Here is a 14380-nt window from a genome sequence, read left to right on the forward strand (position 1 = left end):
TAGTGTCAGATGATACTTGCTGGCTCAAGCTGGCTAGTAATTGGCCGCATTGCAATCCGATGATCGGGACAGCAGTAATCCGGGTCTGGCAGGATGTGAGCTGCAGCTTAGTAGGCCGGAAACAATGAAGCCTGCATACCCTAGGGATGACAGTGGACGCATGAACTAATGTCAGGGAGCGAGCCGGCTGTCCACAGGAGCAGTAAATTACCCAGTGGCAGGGGTAACAAGTCTGGGTTGTAACAGGGGAACTGCAAGAGATCTCACAGTTAAAGACCAGCTATGGGTAGAACAGATCCTGTGCATACACTGTTGATGGACAGTCCACATCCACAACATCTCTCGTTAATGCATTGCTGAGACCAAGGATGAAAGCTAGATACTGCAATGATCAAATAATTTATTTCTTGGTGTTCCCAGATCTAACAGTGCCTCTGTTCTTCAACTAGGCCTACATTTTTTGGCCCACAAATTTGAATTGGGGATGGCTTCAGTCACAATCAGCTAATATTGCTCAGCATTCATTTTGATTCCAGGCTTCAGAGATAAAAGAATTTACATATGCTTGCTTTTAGGTATTCTTCTTTCTAGACCAACTTGTCATAGATATGCTGACACTTGCAATATTGATTAATTGTTATCATACCTACAGTAGCTGCCTTAGATGCTTCAGTAAGCTTTCTATCCAGCTCTCTGAAGCTCACTTCCTTCTTGTATCTAGCTTTCACAGATCAATGAGTAGAACTTACTTTGATTGATATAAATGACCCATGGCTAACTCTAATTTTAAATAGTCACACAAAAAAGTCTGTTGTGGATATATCCATTGTGGAATTTGATGTAATCAGAGATGATACGGATCATAATCTTTGTATAGTTTCTTTCTATGTACCTTTCTCTCACCACTATATAGACTTGATATTAGACAGGTGTTCATCACCTGCTGAAAACCATTCAGACCTGCTAGGCTCTTCATTATCCAAGGTTGATTGTATCAGATATGAAAGGTGCTGGTCTTACAAACTCTTTTTAAAGGTCATTCCCTTCGAAGAGCTGTGGCTACTAAGGCTGCCTTAAAGTACTTGTCTCTCCAGTCCATTGTACACACAGTCTGTTGGTTGCATGCCAGAACCTTTGCTAAATTCTATTGGAGGCCTTCTGATTTAGATAAAATCAAGTTTCTCAGTGCAACCACCAAGTATGTTGTAATCTGCCCACCTGCTGTTGCTAGGTGACAAGGATACCGACTAGCAAACTGTAGTTTGTAGGAATCTACAGTATGGTCTTCAAACTTTATTTATTCTAGGGAATAGGATTGACTACCTACCAACAGCTCCCATATCTACCCACCCTGTTGCTATTGCTATTGATTGACACACTGACTTACCTTCAGAACAACCCATAAACTCACTAATGGTCAATATCAACATGGTTATATCCCTTAGAGATTGACAACATACTTTTCTAATAAATACAACACATGACAGCAGGAGTAGGCTGAAAGATTAGTCAAATTTAATTTGACATATTAACTAAATATCCTTTTAATTTTTAAAGTTAGTATGGTGGCAGACAACAAGAACATTAAACAAGATAGTTATACTGTACATTCCAAGATGAATAACCCCAGATGTGTGGTGTAAAATGCACTGATGGGATGTAATTCTATATCATTGACTGAGGAGAGCGCAACCAACAAAGGAATAAATGACAACTTTACTGAACAGCCTTCTTACCGCCACCATAACAAAACAATGACAACTTCAAAAACAGGGAGGGAGGGTTTCCAGTAGGTAAGAGGAAGAATAACAGACAGTAATCACTAATATAACCAATTAAACATCCCCTAACATAAGATAGGCTGCCAGATAACAACCTCATTAGCCAATTAACATATTGTCACGCTGGGAGGAGGGTCTTTGAAAGCTGAGGCCTGAGGATGCGGGAGGAAACGAAGGCGAGGGGCCTGGATGTACGATCTTCACATCCACGAGTCTTGGTCTTTGGCAAGACCTAGTCAAAGGTGCGGAATCTAACCCACAAGGAGGTGTTCGCCAGTGACCCCACCAAGCGGGATGTGGGCTTGAGCTGCACCCCGTAAGCAGGTCACGTTCCTTTGACTAGGTGACCAAAGCCCGCGGGAAAATGAGAAATGAACACTCGTGGCCCAATGGGGAGGTGCCAGTAAAAGGGACTGGGGTGGAACCCCTAGTTCGGGACACTGTACTTGAGGTACAAGAGAGGGAGCACTGCGGACACACTCTACCGGGTTGCCGATCAGAAGGAGTGCACCACGGTGTAATACCATAAGGAAATAGGTAGTGACCACGGAGTCCAGTAACGAGGTGGGTAGTGGAATTGGACCCGGCCAGAGATAGTAAATACTGTAGAGGTGGATACGTTTAACTACACTCAGGCTGAGGTGGTAAAGCACTAGTGACATGGACGGTATAGCTGCACACAGGCTGAGGTGGCAAAGCACTGGTGAGATGGACGGTATAGCTGCACACAGGCTGAGGTGGTAAAGCACTGGTGAGACGGAAGGTAGAGCTGCACACGCTGGGATAGCTCACTGGAAGCAAGGGAACCTGGAACAAGAGACCACTAGTAACATTAGCAGCAACAATGGTTGTTCAGGCAACTACCTGATACACAGGAGCCGGATGAATACTCCTGGAAGCCCACTGATTGGTCCACAGCGTCAGCTGACCAGCCAGACTGTCAGGGAAGGAAGGCAATTCAGAAGAGGAAGTGTCATGGCGGCGCCCATGATGGAGACTCCGATCCCCGCGCATCAGGCCGCCCATCACACCAGCATCAGGGAGAATGCTCAGCACCTCCCACATCACCGCACCAGCCGCCCAACTGCCCGGGAAATCAGAGGAAGTATGGTAAGGGACGGTTGATCCACGGCTGAACTCTGACAGTACCCCTCTCTTTCAGGGTGGACACCAGACACCCACCAGGCTTACCAGAAAATTTAATATGGAAGGCTCAAACCATTTGAGGCACGTGAATGTCTGTGTCTCTGATCCATGCCCTTTCCTCATGACCATACCCGTTCCAGTCAATGAGATATTGGAGTTTTTTAGACTTGGTAAACCGAGAGTCTAGAATCTTCCCCACCTCAAACTTTGTACCTTGAGAGGTTTGCACTTGAGGTAACTTGGGAGCAGAAGTCTGAAAACGATTCAACACCAGAGGACGCAGCAGAGAAATATGAAAGGTATTGGATATTCTTAGTTGAGGAGGGAGTTTAAATTTATACACAACTGGGTTGATGACTTTGTGAACATGGTAAGGAACAGCGACACATCATCTATCTGCAAATTTTTTGTAGTTCTTAGACAATTGCTTCAGGGAAGAATGAACCCTCTTCCAAAGGGTTGCAAAAGACTCCACCGAGTTAGAAACTGCAGGAACCTCTACTGCCGGTACATTTTTTAAAACTGGGACTCCAGGATGTCTTCCGAACACCATGAAAAAAGGAGTAGCTTTGGAGGAAGTGTGATATTTGAAGTTGTGCAAAAATTCTGCCCAAGGTAGTAGATGCAGCCAGTTGTCTTGTGAGGAAGAAACAAAGAGTCTTATAAAGGTCTCCAGCTTTTGGTCATCTCTTTTGGTTTGCCCATTAGTTTGTGGATGATAGGCAGATGAAAATTTTAACTTAGTTCCGTAAGTGCTACATAAGGCTCTCCAAAATTTAGCTACGAATTGGACCCCGCGGTCAGAAATGATCTCTTTAGGAAGCCCATGTAACTTGAATATCTCTTTAACAAAAACGTTTGCAAACTGAGGAGCAGAAGGGAGGCCCATCAATGGAATAAAGTGTGCCAGCATTGAAAAGTGATCCACCACTACCCATATGGTTTTGTATCATTTGGAGCATGGGAGTTTGGAGATGAAATCCATGGATATATGGGTCCAAGGAGTATCAGGAATGGATAGTGGTCCCAGGAGACCTGCTGCCTTCTTCCGGGGAACCTTATCCTGAAAGCATTTCACACATGATAAAATAAATTCTCGAATGTCCCCTTTCATTGTGGGCCACCAATAGGAATGCTGAAGGAATTTGTAAGTTTTGAGGATACCTGAATGACCGGCAAACAAAGAGCTATGAGCCCAAGTTAGCAATTTCTTCCATAGTTCTGGGGTCACAAAAATTTTCCCTGGAGGAGGAGTCAAAATTTGAGTAGAGGCGAAGACCATAGGGTCTAGAATTAGTCGGGAACGTTGATGATCCACTTCTTGAGTGTCGAACAAAAAGGACCATGAGAGGGCATCAGCCTTTCTGTTTAGACTGCCTGGACGAAATTGAAGTTTTAAATTGAATCTTGAAAAGAGCAAGGACCAACGGGTCTATCTAGCATTTAAACGGTGAGCTGTTTGGAGGTAGATTACATTTTTATGATCCGTTACAATGGTAACTGGAAAGTTGGCTCCTTCCAACAAATGCCGCCATTCCATTAAAGCCAACCACATTGCTAGTAACTCTTGATCGCCAATTCCATAGTTTTTTTCGGCAGCGGAAAATTTACGAGAGAAATACCCACATGGGTGGTTCTTTCCATCACTTGAGATTTGAGACAGAACTGCCCCTACCCCTACCAAAGAGGCGTCTAACTCAACTGTAACTGGTTTGTACAATTGAGGTTGGCACAGAATAGGTGCAGTGGAGAAAGCTTTTTTTAATTTTTGGAAGGCTTGTATGGCAGTATCTGGCCAACGGGTGGGGTTGGCACCCATCCTTGTGAGACTAGTAATAGGTGACACCAGTTTGGAGAAATTTGGTATAAATCGTCTGTAATAGTTTGAAAATCCTAAAAAGCGTTGAGTAGCTTTCAAGGATTTGGGTAGCGGCCAGTCTGAAATGGCTTTTAACTTCTCCAGATCCATACGGAGGGTCTTCACAGAAATTATATGTCCTAGGAAAGGTACCGAGGTTTGTTCGAAGAGGCAATTGGATATTTTTCCATAGAGATGATGCTTCCAGAGACGTGACAAGCCTTCACAAACATGCTGGCTGTGGACTTGAAGATTCTTAGAAAAAATTAGAATGTCATATAAGTAGACAATGACAAAACTGTAGAGGACATCCCGGAAGATTTCGTTCACATAACCCTGGAATATCGCTGGGGCGTTGCAGAGTCTGAAGGGCATTACAAGATATTCGAAGTGGCCATCTCTGGTATTAAAAGCGGTCTTCCACTCATCTCCAGCTTTAATATGTATTAGGTTATATGCCCCCCGTAGATCTAGTTTGGTGAATAAATGAGCCCTGCGAACCTTGTCAAAAAGCTCTGGAATCAAAGGCAGAGGGCATTGATTTTTTACCATAATCTGGTTGAGACCACGGTAGTCAATACAGGGCCGAAGCCCGCCATCCTTCTTACAAACAAAGAAAAAACCTGCCCCTGCTGGGGAGATAGAGGGCCGGATAAATCTTAGCTAATGTTCTTTTATATATGCCGCCATGGCAGCTGTTTCAGGAACTGACAAGGGAAAGGTCCAACCCCGAGGAGGGTTTTTCCCTGGCAGGAGCTCAATACCACAGTCCAAGGAACAATGAGGTGGGAGTTTATCCACAGCCTGTTCGCAGAATACGTCAGCAAAGTCAAGTCTTGATAAACTGCCGGTAGACTGGAAATAGAGGAATTCTTTAGCTTGTCAGATGAGGAGAAGCTTACTTTTCCACTGGAGAGAACAGCGTTAGTGAGGACAGGGAGTACTTGGGTGAGACATCCATGAAAACAACTCGGACCCCAAGATAAAATTTGCATACTGGACCACTCGAACGTTGGATTGTGCTTTCTTAGCCAGGGGAGGCCTAAAACTAACTCATAATCTGAGTTAGGGAGTACAAAAAGTTCAATTGTCTTCTGGTGCAGACATTCAACTTGGAGGAACACAGGCAGGGTTTTTGAGGAAATAGATTTCCCTAGCACAGTCTTACCATCCACATCAGAGAGCAGTAATCTGTTTGGCAACGGAACCACCGGAATGCCTAGGGTCTGAATCAGTGGTTTTTAAATGAAATTGCCGGCAGCCCGGAATCTACAAGGGCTTTAATCATCCTTGTCCTGGACTGGTAGGAGAACAACACGGGCAATAAACTGTCAGTTATCAGGGAGGAGTCTGAAATAACCCCTAATTGAATGCTCCCAACATCAACTAGGGTTTCGTGTTTCCCGACAGTAAAGGACAATTCCTTAATATGTGCTATGGAGCAGCACAATACAAGCACAGCTTATTCTGAAAACACCGGTTCCATTCGGCTGTACTTAATCGGCACCTGTTTATTTGCATTGGCTCCTTGCTGCTAGAGGCGGAGGGAAAGGAATGACTTCCCAAGGATGGGCAATCCCGAGAATGATCTCCACGCCCCCTATTCCCCCACCGCTCTCTATGGCGAATATCAGTTTTTATACAGAGGGATATAATATCCAAGAAAGCGGGAGGAAGGTCCCTTGATGCCAATTTTTCCTTCATCCTCTCAGATAAACCATGTAGGAAGGCTGCCTTAAGTGCTTCCTCATTCCACTTGAGTTCGGACGCCAGGGTTTTAAATTGTACTACATATTGCCTGACCTACCGGGTACCCTGATGGACACGAAGCAAATCTGAAGAAGCAAAGACAGATCTTCCGGGTTCATTGAAGATCCTTTTGAAAGCTGCTACGAAATCTTCGTATCTAGATACCACCGGTTCCGGTCATTCCCACAGTGGGGAAACCCATTCCAGAGCTTCCCCAGTTAGCAGTGAGATTACATATGCCACTTTAGACTGGGAGGTAGGGAAGTTCTGGGGAAGACATTCGAACTGGATCTCACACTGGTTTATGAAACCACGAGACCATTGAGGACTACCATCGAACCTTTCGGGAGTAGCCAAGTGCGACTTTTCTGGAATGACCCCAGAAGGTAATGCTGGGGAAACTGTGGGAGCAACAGAAGGCAGAGCAGAATACATAGTTGCGAGGGTGTTCTGGATGGCCATGTGCTGACTGGATAATTCTTGTAGGTACTGGGCCACATGTTGCTGTGCCACCTCTTGATTATCCATGCGAGTCATTAGCTCCTGAAGAGTCCCAGTACCTGGGGAGCCTGCAGCTTCCATTGGGCCTGAACAAACTGTCATGCTGGGAGGCGGGTCTTTGAAAGCTGAGGGCTGAGGCTGCGGGAGGAAACGAAGGTGAGGGGCCTGGATGTACGATCTTTGCATCCACGGGTCTTGGTTGTTGGAGAGACCTAGTCAAAGGTGCGGAATCTAACCCACGAGGTGGTATTCGCCGGTGACCCCTCCAAGGGGGATGTGGGCTTGTGCTGCACCCCGCAAGCAGGTCACAGTCCTTTGACTAGGTGACCAAAGCCCATGGGAAAAGGAGAAATGAACACTCGTGGCCCAATGGGGAGGTGCCAGTAAAAGGCACATAGTGACTGTGGTGGAACCCCTAGTTCGGGATACTGTGCTTGCAGAGCCAGATTAACAATTGGGCGAATGGAGCTACAGCTCCAGGCCTCCAAATAAAAATAGGCCCATCAAAATGACAGCATGATTACCAGCTGCTTAACTGGCCATAAATTTGAAGTATTTAAATAGTTTTTCTATTGCAATTTTTCTATTTCTATGTATTGTCCATAGTGTTGGGGGTGCACACACCAAGGAGACTTTGAACACACTCACACAGCACCAATCACAGCTCTTCCCCTTCTCAGTATAGGCCTTTGAACATTTTCAGCTCCAGGTCCATGTGGGCCTTAATCCGGCCCTGTGTGCTTGAGGTACAAGAGAGGGAGCACTGTGGACACACTCTACCGGGTTGTGGTCAGAGAAAGTGCACCACGGTGTAATACCCAGGGGCGCCGAGAGGGGGGGGCGGGTACAGATTACCGGGGCCTGGGCTTCCTGAGGGGCCCGGTGGGGGCCTGGGTCCAGTGCCGCTCCCCCTCCCTCCCAGCAGCCCAGCACACAGTGTGTGCTGAGCTGCAGTGGAGACTGCTCGTGGCTGCTGAGCAGCAGCCACAGCAGTCTCCTATGCCTGTGGTGGGGAGCAATCACACTGATCGCACCCCCCCTGGCTTTGAGCAGGGCCGAGAGGGCCCCCTTCGCGGCGCTGCAAATCTTTTTTTTTTCCGGAAAGGGGGCGTGACCACGCCTCCCGTGATTAGGCCACGCCCCCTATTGCCCGTGCCTGCCGTGGCTCTCAGCGGGCCTGGTAATACCATAAAGAAATAGGTAGTGACCACGGAGTCCAGTAACGAGGTGGGTAGTGGTATTGGACCTGGCCAGAGATGGTAAATACTGGAGTGGTGGATACGTTTAACTACACTCAGCCTGTGATGGTAAAGCACTGGTGAGATGGACAGTATAGCTGCACACAGGCTGAGGTGGTAAAGCACTGGTGAGAAGGAAGGTATAGCTGCACACAGGCTGAGGTGGTAAAGCACTGGTGAGATGGACGGTATAGCTGCACACAGGCTGATGTGGTAAAGCACTGGTGAGATGGACGGTATAGCTGCACACTGGCTGAGGTGGTAAAGCACTGGTGACATGGACGGTATAGCTGCACACAGGCTGAGGTAGTAAAGCACTGGTGAGACGGAAGGTATAGCTGCACACGCTGGGATAGCTCACTGGAAGCAAGGGAACCTGGAACAAGAAACCACTAGTAACACTAGCAGCAACAATGGTTGTTCAGGTAACTACCTGATACATAGGAGCCGGATGTATACCCCTGGAAGCCCGCTGATTGGCCCACAGCGTCAGCTGACCAGCCAGACTGTCAGGGATGGTAGGCAAGTCAGAAGAGGAAGAGTCATGGCGGCGCCCACGACGGAGACTCTGGTCCCCATGCACCAGGCTGCCTGACACATCAGCATCAGGGAGAATACTCAGCACCTCCCACGTCACCGCTCCTGCCACCCGACTGCCCAGGAAGTCAGAGGAAGCCGGCGGGACAGTAAGGGACGGCCGATCCCCGACTGAACTCTGACATATAAAAGGGATACAACTATTATGTTAAAGGGGCTTCACTGTAACAAACTCGTGGCTCAGGCTTATTCAGTCCTATGCATCAATTCCACTGCTAATGTTTGACTATGGAAATTGCACGGCTGTATGCTTGATTTTATACACCTGTTAGCAATGGATGTGGCTGAAAGTGATAAACACACTAATAAGAAGGGTGTCCACATACTTTTGGACATGTAATGTATCTTACATAGACTTGCGCAGAAGCTGGCACATGGGGTGCCATTTTATTCCCCCTCCGCAGGGTAATGGACTACCCATGGACTACCCTGCCTCCGGAATATAGACTACTCATCTGTTCAGCCAGTTGAGTCCAGGTGAGTGTTGTATGTCCCAAAGGAAGTGGGGGATGGGCAGTCCATGACCTGATAGAGGAGAAAGAACCAAAGAGGCACCCCCTTTGCTGACTTCTGTGCACATCTATGGTATCTTACAGTACTTACAATTCAAACTAAACACATTAATGCGTCCAAGTTGAGATATATTTAAAGAGCATGTAGCTCTTCATGTGTCATCATACCATAGACACATTCATCATTATAAGAATTACATGAACCAGCATGACCTGGCATCCAGAGTCTGCTGGACTTGTGCTCCAGGAAAAATATGCTATTAGATAAAAAAAACTCCTACACCACGATTATCAGTTTTCTTTCTGCTTTTAATCCTTTGGTATAAAAAAAATAAATAAAAAGATATTGAAGACTTGCTCCATGCAGAGCAACTTACAGTAAATGACACACTAGGTGGCTTGTTAGCTGCCAATCAATATAAAGATGTTATAGGCTGACTGTAAATTACTAAGCAGCTTTGTATTTATTAGTAATGATTAAACCCCACGTGGGTATGAATGAAATGAACTACATTGCTACAACGTAGTTTATTGATGCTTGTCCCCCCCACAATTGCCACTACAAGCCTAGACAGTGAGCACTGGTGCCAGGAACACTGGGCCTGATTCAGAGCCGCTCGTAAGCGGCCGCTCATTCGCTCCGAGCGATGTTCGAACAACTGCGCATGCGTACGTCTCATAATACGCATGCGCGAACCAGTCACTGCGGTTGAAATTCATGTGCTCGCAAAATAGCGAATGCCTGATAATTTGAGTGACAGAATGAGGCGTTTGTGGGTGGTAACAGGGGAAGGTGCTTGAAAACGGGGAGTGGTGATCTGAACGCAGGCGTGCCAAAAGGTCAAAACGGGCGTTTTAAGGGTGTGCATAATTAACAAAGCAGCGTCATCGACCACATCACTTGGTTGTTTCTTAGCCTGAACTGTTCGGAAGATTGCGGTAGGAAAATCCAACCACAAGCACTGCGAGCAGTTCATACGCCTTTCGATGTACTCGATTAATCAAATAAATAGCGGAGATGACGTAGGATGCGAGTGGCCAGGGGGCATTTTTATCAAAATAGCGACCGCAGGTTTTGTTTGCTCTTTCAGACTTAGAGGCGTCAACAGACCGCAAAGAGTGAGCACTTCATTTAAATAGCCAGCCCGTTTTTCAGAACGACCGTTCGCAAATAGTGTCCGGCTCTGAATCAGGCCCACTGTTTGGGAGGGCATGCAATTAGTTTTTTTATTTGTTTAATTTAAAAAATTACTAAAAAGTTATCTTGATCATCTTCAACCAGGACCTTTATTCGGGACCAGCAACAGTTACATCTGACAAGTATATCTGCAGCTGTTCCTAGTATAAGTGCAAACACATGACTTTACTTTACTTGGCTTATGTTAACCTGCCCTCCACCTCCCCCTTTTCTGCCTCTACAGAGTTACATTAAAGATATTTTTTTAATTTGGCAAATCACCGTCCTATCTATATGTAAAGATGTGTCCTAAGTCATCATTGCTCCGTACGCCAAACAGTGTGGCAGGCTTGCAACATCTAATATGCCGCACCTGGGCGCATCATGGAGTACTCAGCATAACATATTGAGATGCGGGTGAATGTAACACTATTATCTGTCCACCAGAGTTTGCCTTTTCTATACTGCAGTGCTCGTGCGTCATATAAACAATGTAGTGAAATGACAGTATGTTTTAATACGCTTCTTTTTTTGTTCCGCCTAGTGATTTGCTGGCATCTTTTACATCGGAAAACTTATAGTTGTATAATCATTGTACCTGTTGTTTGAATTTTTTTTTTTGTCCTATAGAGTACACTGTGGACCTAATTCAGACCCGCTCGCAAGCGGGTCGATGGTGAGGTCCTGCGCACGTGCAGCGGTCGCAGTGCGCTTGCGCTAGCTCCGGAGCGAGTGACAAGTTCACTCGCGCATGGGCTTGCTACAAAAGGGGCGGCTGTCGATGTTGATCGACAGCTCACCCCGTTTTGTAGGTGGGAAGGCGGGGTGGCCGGACAAATGGAGGCATTTCTGAAGGAATGCCTGCCGTTTGTAGGCAGCCCTACTGACATCAGCAGCGATGTCATTAGGTAGCTTCCTGCTTTTGCTATTAGCATGTACCAATATAGGCAATGCAATGTTGTCCTGCACATCGGTAAAAATATCACAGGACAAACATGCCGTAGTGAGAACACCGTAGTGAAAACAAATAAATTATATTTGTTATCATTATTGTACCTGTAATTAGACTTTTTATTTTCTCATATGCAGTACACTGTGTGTGCGGATTTCCCCTAATACCTACCAATGAGCGGGTACATCAGTAAAAATAACACAGAACAGTACACACACAGTTGTGAGAACAATATAATTAAAGACTCTGAGGGGTAAATTTACCAAAGTAGGAGTTTTTAGAAGTGGAGTTGTTGCCCATAACAACCAATCAGATCCTAGCTATAATCTGCTAGCAGGTGCTAGTTAAATGTTAAGAAGAATCTGTTTGGTTGCTATGGGCAACATCTCCACTTCTGAAAACTCTCACTTTAGTAAATTTACCCCTGAGACTATTTACTGTCCGTACTGTACCTGATTGGCTGACAGTCAGGTAATGCTTTTTTGTATGCAGTGCTGTAGTTTCATTCACAGAGCAATAACAACCTAGCGGGTAAGGTGGAAATTGCATGGCTTGGACTTTTTTGCATCTTCACGAGCATACCTGCGGCTATGCAGCTCGTTTTGTATGCCGCAACAAAAACCACTGTATGGCTTGACTTCAGACAGGATTATTTAGGACACATATGTGTCTCATATATAAAATCAGGTTAGTGACTTCAGTTCGGAACCTTTGATCTATGCACATTGATGAACAAATTGATCTTTCGTAAAAGCGCATGAAAAGGTGAAATTACAGCAATTGGCACTATTGTAAATTATGTGATCACTGTTATGATTTTGGAATATCATACTATATATTAGAATACTGTGTTAATATTTTGGACAAACTAAATTTTTTAAATGTTTAATGCGCAGAAGTAGAAATTAATATTTTCACCTGAAATGATACAAATACATTTAACAGGAAATCACAGATTGAAACTACTTTAAATGTTCTATTCCCATTGTTAGCTGATGTTATCAGAGAAACGGAATAGAAATTACTTAATATAATTTGACTTCCATCAGAATCACCTTTTTTTCTGAAACAAATTGCTCCCCAGGATGCCTGGCTATACAGCTGTCTGCAGCTGATGTAACAACCTTGTTTCATTTGTCAAATGACATTCTAGAAGGGTTGATTGAACTTCAACATGATAGAACACTGGGTATTTAATTTAAGTTGCAGTTTGGGTGAAAGCTGATTTAGAATATCCTACATTGTTAAAATGTACAAACAAAGCTCCAATAAAGTTTGTATCATGCTCTTTGAAATAGGATTCTCAGGTCACTGACTTTTCGCATGCCAGAGTTTCCGCCGTCATCTCTGGTTTTGTATGCGGAAAAGTATTGTGTGTGTCCCCGCTTATCCCCGTATTCAATTCCGAAGGACGCAAAAACGTATCCCGGCGAAACTCAAACAGGCAAAAAGTGCTATCAGATTTGGGGAAATCAGCCTGATACCCCCCAAAAGATGCACTGATATGGGGGATCACTATGGATACCCCCGAATAGCCCTGTTGAAGGCATTTGAGGTGCTTAAATGCTCTCAATAGCAGCTATTTAGTGTCTTTGCACAAGTGGTGAAGTGGCATTTAGAAGTTTTTAAAAAAAAAAAATAAGTAGCCCCAGCAAATTTGGGGTACATGAAAATGGGTGCAAGCATGGTTAGAAATCACTAAAGTGTGGTTTTAAAAAATATAAAAAATGCACCAGCAGCTAACACCTGCAATAAAGAAAAACATCTGGGGCATATTTGGGGGACCCCCTGGAGTCTATTTCACTAGTTTTTAAGCTTGTCCCCCAACTTTGAACTTTTTCGCCCCCAAAACGAAAGTACTTTTTTGGAGATATCTAAAGTAGTTTTTAAACTTTTTTGGATGCAGTTTACCTGTGAAGGACTGTCCCAAGGCTGCAGGGGTGTTCCTGCAACTTTGCACCCCAAACCCCCAATTCTGCACTTTTTATTCGCCTGCATTCAGAGGCGAATCCTTTCCACTGGTTACAAGCCACAGACTTTTCGCACCAGCAAAAAGTCTTTGGAATTGAATACAGGGATAAGTTCTTGCCTAGCGAAATGACGTCATCGGCGGAAACTTTTTGCCGAAAACGGCTTATGGCGGCGAATTGAATACGGCCCTAAAAGTGAAGGACAAGCTCAAAAGTACTGATTTCAATTCTGCTCAATGTTGGATAGCGATGTTTGCACGGCTCATGTGCACATTACTGTGTGGTAAGGTAATACAACATCACGATTTTCCTTTGCACCTCTATACTGTAACTGTGCAAGGCAAAATCAGCATTGTTGGTGGTCATGTTATGCACTCAAGATATAAAATATGTATCATTTCTGGTGCACAACGTTAGAGATCAGGCTGCCTAAGACGTATGAATTGGAGGACACCTCACCCCCAAAAATGAAATGAAAAACAGAATGAACTAATACGTCTATATAGGCACCATGATCCCAATTGGATGTAGGTAAATTCAATTTATTCACAAAATAACATATGAACATGAAAATTAATGCGGGGCGCAGGAGAGCGAGTCTGCACTGCATTGTCATCAGATTCGCCCTCTAAACGCCCTGTCCAACAGCAGATGCCTGTGTCCTATTATTTCTATACCCATGTATAGGGTGGAATCCGCTCACACAGTGGCCCTGATTCAGAGCCGGACGCTCTGACAGAGCGCTCGCTCTGAATCAGGGCCGGTCTTTTTTTTTTTTTTTTTAGAACTGCCTCCTGGCTGCTCACATAGCTGTGGATGACCACCCACAGCTATAGCGAGCAGCCATGATGATGGTTGCGATGGTCAAGACCATCGCGACCATTGGGCTTGCGACGAGA

This window comes from Taudactylus pleione, unplaced genomic scaffold (assembly GCF_031769625.1).
Source record: "Taudactylus pleione unplaced genomic scaffold, aTauple2 ptg000037l, whole genome shotgun sequence".
Lineage (NCBI taxonomy): Eukaryota > Metazoa > Chordata > Amphibia > Anura > Myobatrachidae > Taudactylus > Taudactylus pleione.